This window comes from Macrotis lagotis, chromosome X, assembly GCF_037893015.1.
Source record: "Macrotis lagotis isolate mMagLag1 chromosome X, bilby.v1.9.chrom.fasta, whole genome shotgun sequence".
NCBI classification, from domain to species: domain Eukaryota; kingdom Metazoa; phylum Chordata; class Mammalia; order Peramelemorphia; family Peramelidae; genus Macrotis; species Macrotis lagotis.
Window position 1 is genome coordinate 645,016,084 of NC_133666.1, and position 17,273 is coordinate 645,033,356.

Consider the following 17,273-nt stretch of genomic DNA (forward strand, 5'->3'; position numbering starts at 1 on the left):
TAATGAGCTGTATTCAGAACTGAGTAGGAAGAGGGCAAAGAATTGATTGCACTGGGAAAACTGCTCAGAATTTTTAACAGTTCCAAGCTGCAATCTGACACAAATTCCACTATTTTTAATATCTGGAGATGATGAAATTTTACTGTGACCTGAGAACAACAATAATAATAACAAAGAAAAACCCACATACTTCTCGTTGCTAGCAGAGATACAAAATAATGGCAGGAACATGGGCTAGAAGACAATGACTTGGGACGGCTAGGTGGTGTAGTGGCTAAAGCACCAGCTTTGGAGTCAGTAGTACCAGGGTTCAAATCCGGTCTCAGACACTTACCTAGCAGTGTGGCCTTGGGCAAGCCACTTAACCCCATTTGACTTAAAAAAAAACAAAAAAAAAGTTAATGGTTTTAAAACTCAAAATCTTGCAAAAAAAAAAAGATTGTTGAAAATTTCCATTGTATGTGGTTGGAAAAATAAAATAAGAAAAAAGAAAAAAAAGTTAATTTTTTTTAAGGGATTTTCTTTCTCTAACTTGACGAGTATCTAAGCTATGGACTTGGAATCAGCCCTGGACACTGGTAGTCAAAAAGAACAGACTTAATCTTAACCTGATGATGCTCTGATTGACTTGGTCTAGGACTCCTAGCTGAGTATGATGGATTATAGCCTTGACTGAGGGATTGGCAATATGTTTTTGTTTTCACAGAGAAAGACTTTATAGTCATTGAACATTAGCAAATAAGATCCTGAATGCCCAGCAGATGGCCCCGGAGAGTTGAAACATAAAAGATGGTAGCAGAGACATGTACAATGAAGACATATTTGGAAGAGGTGACATACTCAGCAGAGAACAGCGATGAAGTCTGCAACTTAAAACAATATTTTGGATTTCTTTAACTTTTCCACCAATTCTCTTGGCACTCAAAACTTTCCCACATCAATTTTCAGCTTTCAGCTGTGAGTGGTCTTTCCCCACTTTTCATTGAAAGCTGAATATCAATTTTTTTCTTATTTGTATTCCCATCACTTCACGTTATATGTGACATATATTAATATTAATGAATATTTATTGACTATTGACTGATTTTCCACTTCCATTTCTGGCATGTGTTTCTTCAAGCAAGTTTTCTGGGTCCATGTATTCTCTCTATACCAACACATTAAGATGGCCAATAACCTGCCAGGCTCTCACCACCTCTCATCTGGATCAATAGTTTCCTAATTCTTCTCCCTATTCTAAATCTCTTCTATGTAGCTTCCAAAAAAGACTTTCATGAAGTACATGTCTGACCATGCTTTACCCTATTCAATAAATGCCAATTGCACCCTCTTGCCTCAAGGATAAAATATAAACTCCGTTTGATATTTTAAAACTGTGTTCTTTTTTATTGTTACCACTTTTCATGTACTTGGTAACCCAGTCAAACTGGTCTTGTTGCTATTTCTCACAAATGACATTGTATAGCTTCCTGTCTCTGTGACTTTGTTGGCTATCCCCCATGATTAGATATACTACCTACTCACCTGAGCCTCTTGGGATTCCTTTTTTTTTTTTAAGACATAGCTTAAGAGCCATCTTTTATGTGAAGTATTTTTTGGCTACCCCCTCCCACCTCTAGAGCCCACCCTGTCAAAATTGTCTCATATTTAATTTTGTACATATTCCTTATATATTTATCTCAATGTGATCTCCTTGATGGCAAGTGAAATCTCTTGAGGGCAGGAAGTTTTTAACTTCTATTTTGGTATCCCCAGTGATTAAAACAAGAGTAAGCAATTATAAATATACTTAACTTGCTTGTTGGTTGACTGATATGTGTATCTCACATACATACATCTCATATATTATTTGTATTGCATCATCACATTTGTTCTTGGTTCTTGTGTGCTCCTCCTCTGGCAGAGATTATACGCCATGTATACATAAAGAGAATATTTTCTCACCACTTTCTTATATTGTTGGATTAAATGTCCTTTAATCAAACAGTAATATGTTTGCTTGCTTGGTTGGCTCTTGTCCTTTATTATCAAAGAAGACCAAAATGACATCACTATGTCTCAGGTAAATTACAGAATGTCTGATTGTGACTGATCAGACCAATACAAGCTTAGAATGCTCTACCACACGGGCACAAATAGTTCACCTAGGGTACATACTTGGATGCCATGTTTCCTTTGAGCTGCTTCAATTCTGCCTTCTTCAAAGTGCAGCCCCCTCTCTGATTAGGGCATGCCATGCTTGGCGATTCTGTGCTGGTGTCTCCCATGCTGTACGATCAGTTCTAAAGTTCTTCAATGAGACCTTCAGGGTGTTTCAGTATTGCTTCTGCTGACCCCTTTGTGAGAGCTTGCCCTGTGTGAGTTCTCCATAAATTTTTTTTTGGCAAGCCTATATCTGGCATTCTAACAATGTGTCCAGCCCATCATAGTTTCACTCTCTGTAGTAAAATTGGAATGCTAGGCAGTTGCTTATTAAAGACTCAATCAATTAGTGTGTCCTCTGGTTAATTGGTAAAAAGTAAAGCTATCGGTGGGAGGAGCTTGTGAATAATAGCTTTCATTTTTTAATTTTAATTTTTTTCTAATTACATGTAAGGATAGTTTTAAACATTCATCCTTTTGCAAACTTTTGAGTTTAACATTTTGCTACCACCCTCCCTTCCCTCCCCCTTCTCCTTGGCAACTAACAATATGATATAGGTTGTGTATGTGCAAGCATACTTAGCATATTTCCATTTTAGTCATGATATGAAAGAAGAATTAGAACTAAGGGATAAAAACATGAGAAAGAAAGAAAAACATAAGAAATTGTTAAAAAGTGAACGTGCAGGGTGGCGAGGTGGCACAGTGGATAGAGCACCAGCCATGGAGTCAGGAGTACCTGAGTTCAAATCTGACCTAGACACAATAATTACCTAGCTGTGTGGCCTTGGGCAAGCTACTTAACCCCACTGCCTTGCAAAAAAAAAAAAATCTAAAAAAAAGTGAACATGGGGTTGGGGGGGGTGGAGCCAAGATGGCAGCACGAAGGCAGAATTTCCTGGAAACTCCTTCCCCAAAAGGCTCCAAAAGCTGTCAAATTATGACTAGCCAAAATTTAGAGAGGCAGAACCCACAGAAAGACTGAGTGATACAATTTCCCAGTCCAATATAACTTAGAAGTTCCATAGCAAAGGTGTGTTACACCAGGACTGGGGGTTGGAAAAAAGCCCCAGTGGCAGCGCAGAGCAGCCTAGCCCAGCCCAGGGATCACCAGGAACAGCTTGAAGGGATGGTGAGAGAAATCTTCTGCACCTGAATGAGTTCGGAGTAAGGAGCGCAGGCCTTAGAGCAGCCTTGTAGTGAGAACCTGCAGTGAGAAGAGGGGAAACCAGCCTGCACCTCCAGAGCACAGACCATAGATGGTAAGGGGGTCAGGGGAGACTGCAGAAATCTCTCTGCTCTCTCTGGGGCAGGACTCTGCTGTTTACCCACACTTAAGATCCAGGTTGTTGTTTGTGCTTCCATACTAAGATAGCAGATCAGGGACCTTCCTCACAGTTCCAAGGCAGAGGGGAGCCCTGTGGTCATCTACATGGCAAAGCACAAGCAAGAGAGCATAAGACCTAGGAGGAATAAAGCTCCCAGTGGGGTGTCCCAAAAAACCCAAAACCTTGGAAGTGTGGTAAATTACTCTTAGGAAATAAGCAAACAGGGGCGGCTAGGTGGCGCAGTGGATAAAGCACCGGCCCTGGAGTCAGGAGTACCTGGGTTCAAATCCGGTCTCAGACACTTAATAATGACCTAGCTGTGTGGCCTTGGGCAAGCCACTTAACCCCATTTGCCTTACAAAAACCTTAAAAAAAAAAAAAAGGAAACAAGCAAACAAAAGAAAAAGAAGAATGTGACTATAGAAAATTACCTTGGTCCCATGGAAGATTCAGAAGATGACAAATTTGAAGCTTCTGTATCCAAAGCCTTTAACAGAAATAGAAAATGGGCTCAGGCTATGGATGAGCTCAAAAAAGATTTTGAAAAGCAATTAAGGGAAGTGGAGGAAAAATTGGGAGGAGAAATGAGAGCGATGCAGATAAATCAAGAAAACCAAATCAATCAACAACTTGGTGAAAGGAATACAACAAAATACCGAATAAAATTATATGTTAAAAACCAGTTTAGGCCTAATGGAAAAGGCAAAACAAAAGGTAAATGAGGAGAAGAATGCCTTAAAAAGTAGAATTGGCCAGCTGGAAAAGGAGATAAAAAAGCTCTTTGAAGAAAATAACTCCTTCAAATGCAGAATAGAACTAAAGGAAGCTGATGAATTTGTGAGGAATCAGAAAGAAATAAAACTTCCAAAAAAAGGCAAAATTTAGAAGAAAAGGTGAAAGAACTCATTGGAAAAACAACTGACCTTGAAAACAAATCCAGGACAAATAATTTAAAAATTATTGGGCTACTGAAAGTCATGACCAGGAAAAGAGCCTAGACTTCATTTTTCAAGAAATAATACAGCAAAATTGCCCTGAGCTCCTAGAAGCAGAGAGAAAACTAGAAACTGAGGGAATTCACTGGTTACCTCCTGAAAGAGATCCCAAAAGAAAAATTCCCAGGAATATTATAGTCAAATTACCAAACTCCCAAGTTGAAAAGAAAATACTAAAAGCTGCCAGAAATAAACAATTCAGCTGCCATGGCTCTATAATCAGGATTACACAAGATCTGACAGTATCTGCATTAAGGGCTTGTAGAGATTGGAATATGATATTCCGGAAGACAAATGATCTTGGTTTACAACCGAGAATCACCTACCCATCAAAACTGAACATTCTCTTTCAGGGGAAAAGATGAACTTTCAATGAAACAGGGTACTTTAAAACTTTCTTATTAAAACAACCAGAGTTGAACAGCAAGTTTAATCTTCAAGTACAGGACTCTGGCAAATCATAGAGGGTGTGGGTGAGAAGGACTAACTATGAGGAACTTAACAATATTGAACTATTTTTATTCCTGTATGGGAAGAAGATACTGATAACTCATATGAACTTTCTCATTTATAAGAGCTGTTAGAAGAAGCATAAATAGACAGGGCACAGGAAGGAGTGGAATATAATGGTATAATATAGTAAAAAGATGGAGTCAATGGGTGATAAAGGAAAGTACTTAGAGGAAAAGAAAGGAAAGGAAAAAGGGGCTAAGATATTTCACATAAGAGTCAAGAAAAAACTTTTTCAATGGAGTGGAATGGGAGAAGTGAGGAGGAATGAGTGAGCCTTCTTCATTCTCATCAGAAATGGTTCAGAGAGGAAATAACATACACACTTAATAGGGTATAGAAATCTATCTTACCCTAGAGAAAAGATTTGAAGAAAGGGATGGGATAAGAGGGAATGGGAGGAGAGAAGGGGGGGGAATAGGTGATAGAAGAGAGGGAAGATCGAGGGAGAGCGTACTCAGATACAACACATTTTTGGACAGGGTCAGGATAAAAGGAGAGAGAATAGAATAAATTAGAGTGGGGAGGAATAGAGTGGAGGGAAATACAGCTAGAAATAGCAACTGTGGGAAAAATATTGAAGCAACTTCTCTGGTGGACTTATGATAAAGAAGGCAACTCACCCCAGAGACAGAGTCATTGGAATCTGAACACAGTTTGAAGTACATTTTTTTTTCTTTCTCTCACTTTTCTTGAGGTTTCTCATCTTCTTGGGGGGGAGGGGTTATGTTTACTCTTATAACAAGATTATTGTAATAATAAAAAATAAACCCAAATCATACAGCTTGCAAAAAAAACCAAAACAAAACAGTGAACATAGTATGCTTTGCACTGCATTCAGACTCCATAGTTTTTTTGCCTGGATGTGGTTTGGCATTTTCCAAACAGGTCTCTCAGAATTGTCCTTGATCACTGAACTGCTGAGGAGTTACATTCATCATAATTGATCATTTCATAATGTTGCTGTTAACGTACAATGTTCTCCTGGTTCAGCTTACTTCACTCAACATCAGTTTATATATATTCAGATACCATAATTTATTCAAGACCCTTCAATTTCCAATTCTTTGCTACTACAAAAAAGAACTGTCATATTTTGTACACATATGTCTTTTCCCCTTTGTTATGTTCTCTTTAGGATATAGACTTAGTAGTGATATTATTAGATCGAAGGGTATCCACAGTTTTCAGGCTTAATTCCAAATTGCTCTCTAGAATGGTTAGATCAGTTCACAACTCCACCACAGTGCATTAGTGTCCCAGTTTTCCCACATCCTCTCCAAAATTATTTTTCTTTTTTGTCATTTTAGCCAATCTGTTAATTTCTTTATCTGAAAACTGCCTATTCATATTCTTTGATTAATTTATCAATTGGAGAACAACTTGTATGTCTATAAAATTGCCTCAGTTCTCTACACATTTTAGAAATAAATCCTTTATCAGAAACACTAGCTATGAAAATTGTTTCTACAGCTTTCTTCATTCCATCTAATCTTGGTTGCATTAGTTTTATTTGTGCAAATCCTTTTAAATTTAATTTAAATTTATGCAATTCATGATGTTCTTTATCTCTTGATTGGTCTAAATTTTTTCTCATTCTAAACCCCTCTCGCTCCCATCAGAAAGCAAGCAATATGACATCCATTATGCATATGAAATCATGTCAAATATATTTCCATATTAGTCATGTTGCAAAAATAAAATGAAAAATCAAGAAAAATAAAGTAAGTTATAAATTTATGGTGAACTACAGTTTTGAGTAGAAGCAGCTAAGTAGCTCAGTTGATAGAGAACTGGACCTGATATTCAAATCTGTTCTTAGACATGTACTGGTTGTGTAACTCCAGGCAATTCACTTAACCTCTATTTATCTTAGTAACAAAAACAACAATCTTCAATCTTATTAAGTGTCTGAGACCGGATTTGAACCCAGGTACTCCTGACTCCAGGGCCGGTGCTTTATCCACTGTGCCACCTAGCCGCCCCTGTTCTTCATTTTCAAAGAAAGCCATGATATCAGGGAGTTGATGCTAAGGGAGGCTGTGCTAAGTCATTAGTCTTACTTCCTCCTCCAGAATCATATAAGTCACTTTGACTGGACCTGGATGCAAGGCAATCAGCATTAAGTGATTTGCCCAGGGTCACACAGCTAGTAAGAGTAAAGTGTCTGAGATCAAATTTGAACTCCTGTCCTCCTGACTCCAAGGCCAGTGCTCTATCCACTGCATCACCTAGCTGCCCTGTTTATCTTAAGGAAGGAAATAGCAAACCACTTCATTAAGGGGCGTCTAGGTGGCACAGTAGCTAAGAGTACTGGCCCTGAAGTCAGAAAGACCCGAGTTCAAATCCTACCTCAGACACTTAATAATTGGGCAAATCACTTAACCCCATTACCTTGCAAAAGCCAAAAAAACCCCAAAACCCAACTCCATTGACAGTATTGGTGCATCATGGTCCACAAGGTCATTAAGAGTCCAACACAAATAAACAACAATATAGTTTTGAGTAGGTACTAATGCACAAAGGATTCAATCTTTGTCTAGATTTTCAGCAGCCCATGTATAAGAAAGGATGAATGAATGAAGCAATTATTAAACACATTATATACAAATAACTGTGACAAGTGCTATGTATACAAAAGAGTTACTGTCCTCCAAGATCTGGCATCTTAAATCTTAGGGAAATCACAAATATGGCAGATTTCAGCTACAAGTCAGATGAAAGAGTCCTTTGGTCTTTAAGGGTACAGCCACAAAGTGGATGGTAATATCTCCTTTTAGTATTATTTTTTAATTAAAATATTTTCTATTATAAAAATCTTATCAGGGGCGGCTAGGTGGCATATTAGGGCAGCTAGGTGGCGTAGTGGATAAAGCACCGGCCCTGGAGTCAGGAGTACCTGGGTTCAAATCCGGTCTCAGACACTTAATAATTACCTAGCTGTGTGGCCTTGGGTAAGCCACTTAACCCCATTTGCCTTGCAAAAACCTAAAAAAAAAATCTTTTCAGTTTCTGATTTTGAATCTCTTGACAATGCCAAAGACTTCGGTAACAAAAATCTCCTTTTCTGGCCTTTCAGGGACTGTTAAGGATACAGGACTCATTCCCCCACCATCATCCTGGGATGATGACTGGGGAATAAACTAAAAGCAGGACCAACTAGAAGTCTCCAGGCTGCTATCATTCCCAAGGCTCTTGAATTTACCTGGACCAGCAATAGCAGTTGATTAGGAGTTAATGTGGGTGGTGGCAAGGAAGGTTAAGGTTCCTCCTCCACAAAGATTGCTCCCCTCAATGATGGCTGCAAGGTCTGGGCTGGAAGCAAGGTGTTGGTCTGAGCAGGGGAGTAGATCACTGCTAATATCAAGGTTCTTGGGTTCACCGTCCTTTTTTACATCCCTTGGTGTTCAAGGGGGAGATGGAGGTAATTTAGAGGAAAAGGGATAGGGTAGGAAAGGCCTCCTGCAGATGATAGGATTTAAGCTAAGTCTTGAAGGAACAAGAACATTCTAGATATGAGAGCCTGCCAAGGCAAAAAATCTTTTTTTTAAAAAGACTGTGCAAGGAACAGCCAGGACTCCAGTGTAACTGGAAGAAGAATGTGGGAGAAGTAGAAAGGGGACAATCTGTGAAGGGGAATCCTACACAGAAGAATTTTTATTTGAACCTTTAAGTCAATGTGGTTTATTAAAGAGTGGGAAATGATATGGTAAGACCTTTGATTTATGATGCTCTCTTTGGCATCTGAAGGAAGGGAGTGGAGAGACTTGAGGAAGGCACACATCAGTAAGTTGGTGTGACTGTCCAAGAGATTGTCAGGGTATGCACCAGGGTGGCAGCTGAGTGAGTGTGGAGAAGGAGACATGCCAGAGATATTTAAATGGTGAAAACTGGGAAAGATTATTCAGCAAAACTCAAAAAAGAGACAGTATCCAAGAGAAGAGAATGGTCAAGAGAGTCAAAAGCAGCAGAGAAATCAGGAAGGATGAGGATGGAGACAAAGACTATCAGACAGTTAAAAGATCACTGGCAACTTTGGAGGGAGCACTTTCATCTGAGTGATGCAGATCAAAGTATACAATTTTCATCTTTTAAAATTTGTCTTTCAGCAACTCACCCCAGAGACAGAGCCATTGGAATCTGAACACAAAATGAAGTACATTTTTCTCTCTCTCTCTATTCTTGAGGTTTCTCATCTTCTTGCGGGGGGGGTGGTGGTGGTGGTGGTGTTATGTTTACTCTTATAACACATTCAATTTATATCAATGTATAGCATGGAAACAATGTAAAGACTATCAGCCTTCTGTTGGGGGGGATGGAGGGAAGGGAGGGTGGGGGAAAAATTGTAAAATTCAAAACCTTACAAAAAATGATAGGTAGAAACTACTATTGCATATAATTGGAAAACAAATAAAGTGTTAACAAATAAAAAAAATAAAATTTATCTTTCAAAAGAGAAAAGCACAGAGAATTCCCTGTAAAAGGAGCACTAGTCCTAGAGTTAAGACCTGAGTTCAAATCCAGCCTTAGGTACTTGATTAGCTATGTAACCCTGGGCAAGTCACTTTTAACTTCCTGTTTATCTCCATTCCCTCAACTATAAAATGCAGTGTTGTTGGAAAGATTAAAAAATATTGGGGGCGACTAGGTGGCGCAGTTGGGGGAGGCTAGGTGGCGCAGCGGATAAAGCACCGGCCTGGAGTCAGGAGGACCTGGGTTCAAATCTGGTCTCAGACACTTAATAATTACCTAGCTGAGTGGCCTTGGGCAAGCCACTTAACCCCATTTGCCTTGCAAAAAAAAAATATTTAAATCATTTAGCACAATGCCTATCACATGGTTAGCATTATATAACTTCTTTTTCCCTTTCCTGTTTACTGGATTATCATCTGTATCAGGTCCTCCAAATGCAGGTGTTTCCTCAAGGTTCTGTTGAGTCTTTTTCCTTTTACCAAAAGGTGATCTCATCAATTCCCATGGATTTAATCATCTCTCTGCAGATGATTCAAAGGTCTGTATGTCCAACCCCAATTTGTCCTTTGCATTTCAATCCTATATTATAAAATGTCTCTTGCACATTTCAAACAAGGATATCCTAGAGGCATCACCAACTCACCATGGACAAAACAGAACTCATATTTCCTTCCCTACAAATCCTCCTTTCCTTCAAATTTTACTATTTCTTTTTTCTTAGGGGATGTTTTTTTTTTTTTTTTTTTGCAAGGCAATGGGGTTAAGTGGCTTGCCCAAGGCCACACAGCCAGATAATTATTAAGTGTCTGAGGCCACATTTGAACTCAGGTCCTCCTGACTCCAGGGCCGGTGCTCTATCCACTACGTTACCTAGCTGTCCCTCAAACTTTACTATTTCCTTAAAAAAAAATAGCATTGAATTTTTTCCAATTGCATGAAAATTATAACATTCATTTTTTAAAAATTTTGGGTTACAAGTTTTCTCTCTCCCCCCCATAATTATCTCCCCCCTCCCTAAGAAGGTAAGCAATATAGGTTGTATATGTGCAGTCATGTAACACATATTAGTCATTTTGTGAAACAAACCAAAAAAACCCCAAAGTACAGAAAGTAAAAATGATAAAACTTTGATCTGCATTCAGACTCAATTAGTTCTTTCTCTAGAGATAGCATTTTCCACTCTTTTTTTTATAATTTATTTTTCCAATTATAAGTAAAGATAGCTTTTAGCATTCATTTTTGTAATATTTTCTCCTTCCCATTCTTCCCTCCCCCACCTTAGGATAGCAAGCAATCTAGTATAGGTTATACATGTTCATTCATGTTTCACATATTTCCATATTAGTCAGACTGTGAAAGACGAATCAGAACAAAAAGGAAAAAACCAGTAGAAGGAATAAACAAAAGACAAATTTTAAAAGATGAAAATTATATGCTTTGATCTGCATTCAGATTCTATAGTTCTTTCTCTGAATATAGATGGCATCTTCCATCCCAGGTCATTTAGCATTGTCTTTGGGCTCTGTAGAGTTAGGTCTAATCATAACTGATCATCACACAATGCTGCTATTAAGGTGTACAATGTTCTCTTGGTTCTGTCACTTCACCCAGCATCAGTTCATGTAAGTTTTCCCAGATATTTCTGAAATCTGCCTGCTCATTGATTCTTATAAAGCAATAATAGTCTATTATTTTCATATGCCACAACTTGTTAAGCATTCCTCCAATTGATGGGCATTGCCTCAATTTCCACAAAAAGAACTGCTATGAATATTATTATGCATGTGGATCTTTTCCTCTTTTTGGTGGTCTCTTGGGATACAGGCCTAGTATAGATCAAAGGGTATGCATAGTTTTATTTCTCCTTGAGCAGTTCCAAATTACTCTCCAGAACGGTTGGATCAGATTACAACTCCACCAACAGTGTATTAATGTCGCAGTTTTCCCACATCCCCTCGAGCACTGATCATTTTATTTTACATTATTACTTTACATTACTAGCTAATCTGATAGCTATGAGGTGTTACCTAAGAGTTTTAATTTATGCTAAATTAAATGAGTTACAGGAGGAAGTTAGATAGTAAAACTACATGGAAGACTTCAACTTTTCACTCTTGGAACTAAATAAATCTAACCAAAAAAATAAACAAGAATGAAGTTAAGGGGGGGGGGTGGCTAGGTGGTACAGTGGTTAAAGCACCAGCCTTGGAGTCAGGAGTACCTGGGTTCAAATCTGGCCTCAGAACTTAATTACCTAGCTGTGTGGCCTTGGGCAAGCCACTTAACCCCATTGCCTTGCAAAAAAAAAAAAAACCCCAAAAAGAAAGAAGTTAAAAAGCTAAATATGATAGACTTTTGAGAAAATTGAAAAGGATAGGAAAGAACTTTACTTTTTCTTTTGGTAGTGGTATATGGTACCCACACAAACAAAAAATCATATGTTAGAGCACAAAAACCTCACAATCAAATTCAGAAAAGCAAAAATACTAAATGTATTCTTTTCAGATCATAATGCAAATAAAAATCACATTCAATAAAGAACCATGAAACTGTAGACTGGAAATTAACTGGAAATTAAATAATCTAATCCTAAAGAATGAGTGGGTAAAAGAAGAAACTATTAAAGAGAACAATAATGAGACAATTTATCAAAATCTATGGGATGCATCCAAAGTAGTACTTAGGGAAAAAATTTATATCTCTAAACCCTTACATCAGTAAAACAGAGAAAGAAAAGTTTGATGAATTGGGCACACAACTAAAAAAAGTAGAAAAAGAACAAATTAAAAATCTCCAATTAAATATCAAATTAGAAATCTTGAAAATCAAAGGAAAGATTAATAAAATTGAAAGCAAGAAAATCATTCACCTTATAGGAGCTAGTTTTATGAAAGGGAAAAAACCAATAAAGAAGACAAACCATTGATTAAATCTGATTTAAAAAAAAGAGAAAACAAAAATGCTATTATCAAAAAATGATACTCTACATCAGTGAAGAGAAAAATTAAAACAATTATTAAAGCTATTTTGTCCAATTATATGCCAATAAATCTAATTATCTAAGTGAATAAATAGATCTAAATGGATATATATATATATATACACATACACAAAAATATAAATTGCCCAGATTAACAGAAGAGGAAATAGAATACTAAAATAATCCTATTTTAGTAAAAGAAGTTGATCAAGTCATAAATGAGTTTCCTAAAAAAAAATCCCCAGAATCAGATGGATTCACAATAGAATTCCACCTAATATTTAAAGAACAATTATTTTCAGTACAATATAAACTATTTGGAAAAATAGGCAAAGAAGGAATCCTACCAAATTATTTTTATGACATAAATATGATAGTAATACTAAACTAGGAAGAGCAAAAACATAAAGAAAACCAATTTCCTTAATGAATATTGAAGAAAAAATTTTAAGTGAAATACTAGCAAGGCCATTACAGCAATATATCACAAAGATCAAAATAATCTGGTTGAATTTAGGTCAGGAATGAAGAACTCATTCAATATTAGGAACTATTATCAAAATTGACCATTTCAGGGGCGGCTAGGTGGTGCAGTGGATAAAGCACTGGCACTGGAGCCAGGAGTACTTGGGTTCAAATCCAACATCAGACACTTAATAATTACCTAGCTGTGAGGCCTTGGGCAATCCAATTAACCCCATTTGCCTTGCAAAAACCTAAAAAAAATCGACCATTTCAATGGCAAAAACAATAAAAATCATATGATTATTTCAATAGCTGTAGAAAAAGTTTTTGACAAAATATATTACTCGTTCTTATTTAATACAAAACAACACTGGAAAGCATAGGAACAGATGGAGCTTTCCATCGGTATGTGTTAACAGGAATAAGTTAGAAGCAAGATCAGGGGAGAAGCAAGGATGTCCAATAACACCTTAATTATTCTGTATTATACTATAAATGAGAAGATAAAGAAATCACAGGAATTATCACTCTTTGGAGATGATATGATGTTATATTTAGGGAATTTTAGAGAATTAACTAAAAAATTAGTAAAATAAATTAGCAACTTTAACAAAGTTTCAGTATGTAAAATAAACCACAGAAACCATCAGCATTTCTCTATATTATCAGCAAAGTCCAGCAGGGTGAGAAAAAGAAATTCCATTTAAAATAATTGTAGACAGTATAAAATACTTGGGGAAATGGGGTGAGGTGACTTGCCCAATGTCATACAGCTAGTAAGAATTGACTATCTGAGGCTGGATTAGAACTCAAATCCTCCTCATTCCAGAACCTGTGTTTATCCATTGTACCACCTAGCTGTCCCAAAGCACCTCCATATTTCTTCATAACAATTTCAGCAGGCATACATGCCATCTTCATTTTTGTTGTGTTTTATAAGCTGCAATATTACTTGTTGATTTTGAGTTGATAATAAAAAAGAAAAAAATCTTAAATTCTCTATTATCCAAAGGGCTTGTCCGCAATGAGCAGGTGACAAACAAGGAATTACACCAGATTAGAAAAATGTGTGTGGCCAAGAGAGAACAAATGGTCAATCACCCAGCCTGTGTTTGTCATTAGTGTCCACTAATCAAGAGGATTCAAAGAGTTTCTATCCTTTGGATGGTGCCCACCTTTGGAGATTTTTCACAGCCCGTGGATGAGAATTGCACAGACTTGCAATCTCTCTTGGAGGAGAGTCTATCCTCATGAATGAGATCATACAGTCATCAACTAATTCTGGGAATCCAGCTGAAATTCTGGAATGCCAATCTCTGAAAAAAATCAAAATTATGGTGAGTCAAAGGGCAATAAATAAGCTAATTTTATTGTTTATTTTTAAACCAGTCATCAACAAACATTTCAATAGATAGAAAACAAAAAAGATGATTGTTTGAAATCATGAACTTAAAAAAAATCTTCTTAAATTTAAAAAAATGTAGTAACAATTTTCCTGTTTAATTTTCCAAAAAATTATTTTTGCTGTTTCTATGTATGTTTAAATGTTTCATTATTTTTTTCTTTTTTATTTCTGTAACTACCCACTAATCCTCTTTGCCAAGAAGGGAGAGTTCAAGGGCTTCACCTTCAGTTTTCTGAAATCACAACTTGTGATCTTCCATGCAAAAAATATTTCAAAATTGTTTTCCTTTGTATTATTGTAGTCATCTTGTTAATAGTTTTTCTCTCTGAGTTCATACAATTTCAACCTGGAGGAGCCACTGCTGGACCCACAGAGGCCGAGGTACTGTACCAGCTCTCTGCTTTGTACCTAGGATTACAAATTGAACTGGTGTCAATCCTAGGGAGCCTACCTTGTAATGCAAGAACCCTCTTAAACTGAGGGTCTGTGAACTTGTTCTAAAACTATTTTGATAAGTGTTTCAAAAGAATTGTTTTCCTTTGTAGTCCCATATATTTTATCTTAAGCATATGAAAACATGATTTTGTAAAGGGGTTCACAGACTTCACCAGGCTGACTGCCAAAAGGGCCCATGACATAATTAAGAGCTCTTGCCCTAAAGTGAGGGGGAAGAGCTGTCTGTTCTCATTCTCTTTGGCTCAATAAACACCTACTTAGGACTGTTGGGACAAATTTACTACCATAGGGCAGGCAAGGAGAGCACCAAGGGACCACTGAGGGTTTGCTATGTCACACCAAAATATGTGTCTTCCCAGTGCCGGCCACATATATATATATATCAACTGATACCATGAGGAACAGATCTGAGCATGGGACTGGCTCTCACTACACAAATCTTGAGGTTCTCCATATTATTCATTGTTTTTAATGGTAATATATTATTCACTATATTCTTAAACCATAATTTGTGCAGCTATTCCATAATTGATGGGTAGCCTTATTTCCAATTTTTTCCATCAATAAAAACATATCATTGTAAATGTTTTTAATGTAAAAATTTTAGTTCTTTATGTATGACTTTGCTTTTTGGGGGTATAGGCCTAGTAGTAGATTGTTGGGAAAAAAGTATGAAGTCACTTTGGATCAATTTATAACTTCACTTTCAAGGCATTAGTGTGCCCCTCCTACCATAGGTCCTCCATCAATTGCTATTTTCCATTTTTCATCTTTGCCAATGAGAGGCACGAGGTTAACAGTTTAGTGTTATAATTTGTATTATACTAATTAGTGATTTGGAACTTTCATGTGACCATTTGAAAAATGCCTGACCATATTATTTGACTGATCATCTAATAGGGAATGGTTCCTATTCTTAAATTGTATCAATTATCTAAATTTCTTCGGTGTCACATACTTTTAACATATTTCCCCTCTGGGCCACCCCCGACCTCCAAATAGTTTCTCTAACTGCACTGACTTTGAAGCATATTCCCAACCATAACCTGGGTGCAAGAACTACCATAAGAGGGTGTTATTGAGGAAATAAGGAATTGGAAAAAATGAACCAGTCATGTAATTAGAACAAGTGAGGACAGATGGACAACCTGACTGCTATGCTGGTACCTTTATCTGTAAAATATAAAAAGTCCTTGAGTAAGAATGACATTAGAAAGCTGACAAACATTCCATTTTTGTAAGATGCTTGGTAGTTCTTAAATCTTACCACCCGAGAGTCGGGAGGACTTGAGTCCAAATTCAACCTCAAACACTTCTTAGCTGTATTAAGGCTGATTGCTTTGGGGGAAGTAACTTCTTAAATCTCTTTCCGTAATCTCAATGGAATCTCGACAACCTGGGTGACAGGTACCGCTTCCTTGGTTATTCCTGAGCAAACTTAGAGCGACAGTGATTGATCAACTGGGCCCAAGCAGACGCGGTTGGTAGGAGTTGAAAGGTGGGATGTACATCAAATTCTCCCTGAATCCAGGCCCAGACAAGGTGTGCTGGAGGCTTGAGGGCCAGGGCACCGGGATCGTTCCGATGCCGTGGTTCTGCCAGGTCCTCTATTACCTTTATAGTCAAGTCAAGAAGGATTTCTTAAGCTCCGTCTATGTGGTGCGATGCAAAAGCCGGTCCCTGCCCTCAAGGCGCTTCCAATCTAGTTGGGGCTGAGAAACCATATGCCCCCAAACCGCAAGATACAGATGGGGCAAATGGGAGCTAAGGTCGGGGGGAAGGCAGGAACGTTAGTTAAGACCAGGTGCGGATGGCGAGGAAAGCCGGGAGGGCAGGGGAGAGCACTTCAGCCCCTTGGCTGGGCGAATGCTTGGGCGGGCGGGCACTACCGGCGGGTGGGCACACTGGCGCGCGGGCACTACCGGCGGGCGGGCACTACCGGCGCGCGGGCACTACCGGCGGGTGGGCACACTGGCGCGCGGGCACTACCGGCGGGTGGGCACACTGGCGCGCGGGCACTACCGGCGGGTGGGCACACTGGCACGCGGGCACTACCGGCGGGTGGGCACACTGGCACGCGGGCACTACCGGCGCGCGGGCACTACCGGCGCGCACAGGCCTGGGCCGGGGCTTTCCTGTCACGTCGTCCATTGGCTACACGTGCGTGGCGGCTGGACTCTCGGCAAGTTCAAAGTCCCGCACGTACCCGCACTGCGCGGGCGAGTCTCCACGTGGCAGGACGTGACTTGCCCGGGGCCACGCGGCTCCGAAGCCCGAAGCAGCCTCGGCCGCAGAGGCAAGTGCTGGCGCCGGCTCCGGGCTCCCCGCTCCCCCGAGGGGCGCCCGTCTCCCGGCTCCGGGCTCCCCGGCTCCCCGCTCCCGGCTTCCTGCTCCAGGCTCCCGGCTCCCCGCTCCCCGCTCCCCCGAGGGGCGCCCGTCTCCCCGCTCCCCGCCCCGGGCTCCCCGCTCCCCGCTCCCCGCTCCCCCGAGGGGCGCCCGGCTCCGGGCTCCGCGTGCCC

At 39.1% G+C, this 17,273-nt stretch overlaps 1 long non-coding RNA gene across 1 annotated transcript in view; it reads right to left on the reverse strand.

The window, feature by feature from the left end:
• LOC141497534 (uncharacterized) overlaps nucleotides 1-16,784 on the reverse strand; it is a 60,280-nt gene extending 43,496 nt beyond the window's left edge. Inside the window, exons 1-2 of the long non-coding RNA XR_012471349.1 lie at nucleotides 16,022-16,784; nucleotides 14,069-14,209 (exon numbers count right to left, since the gene is read on the reverse strand). This is a non-coding gene — a long non-coding RNA (uncharacterized LOC141497534). The remainder of the gene's footprint in view (nucleotides 1-14,068; nucleotides 14,210-16,021) is intronic.
• Between the last annotated feature and the right edge of the window lie 489 nt (nucleotides 16,785-17,273).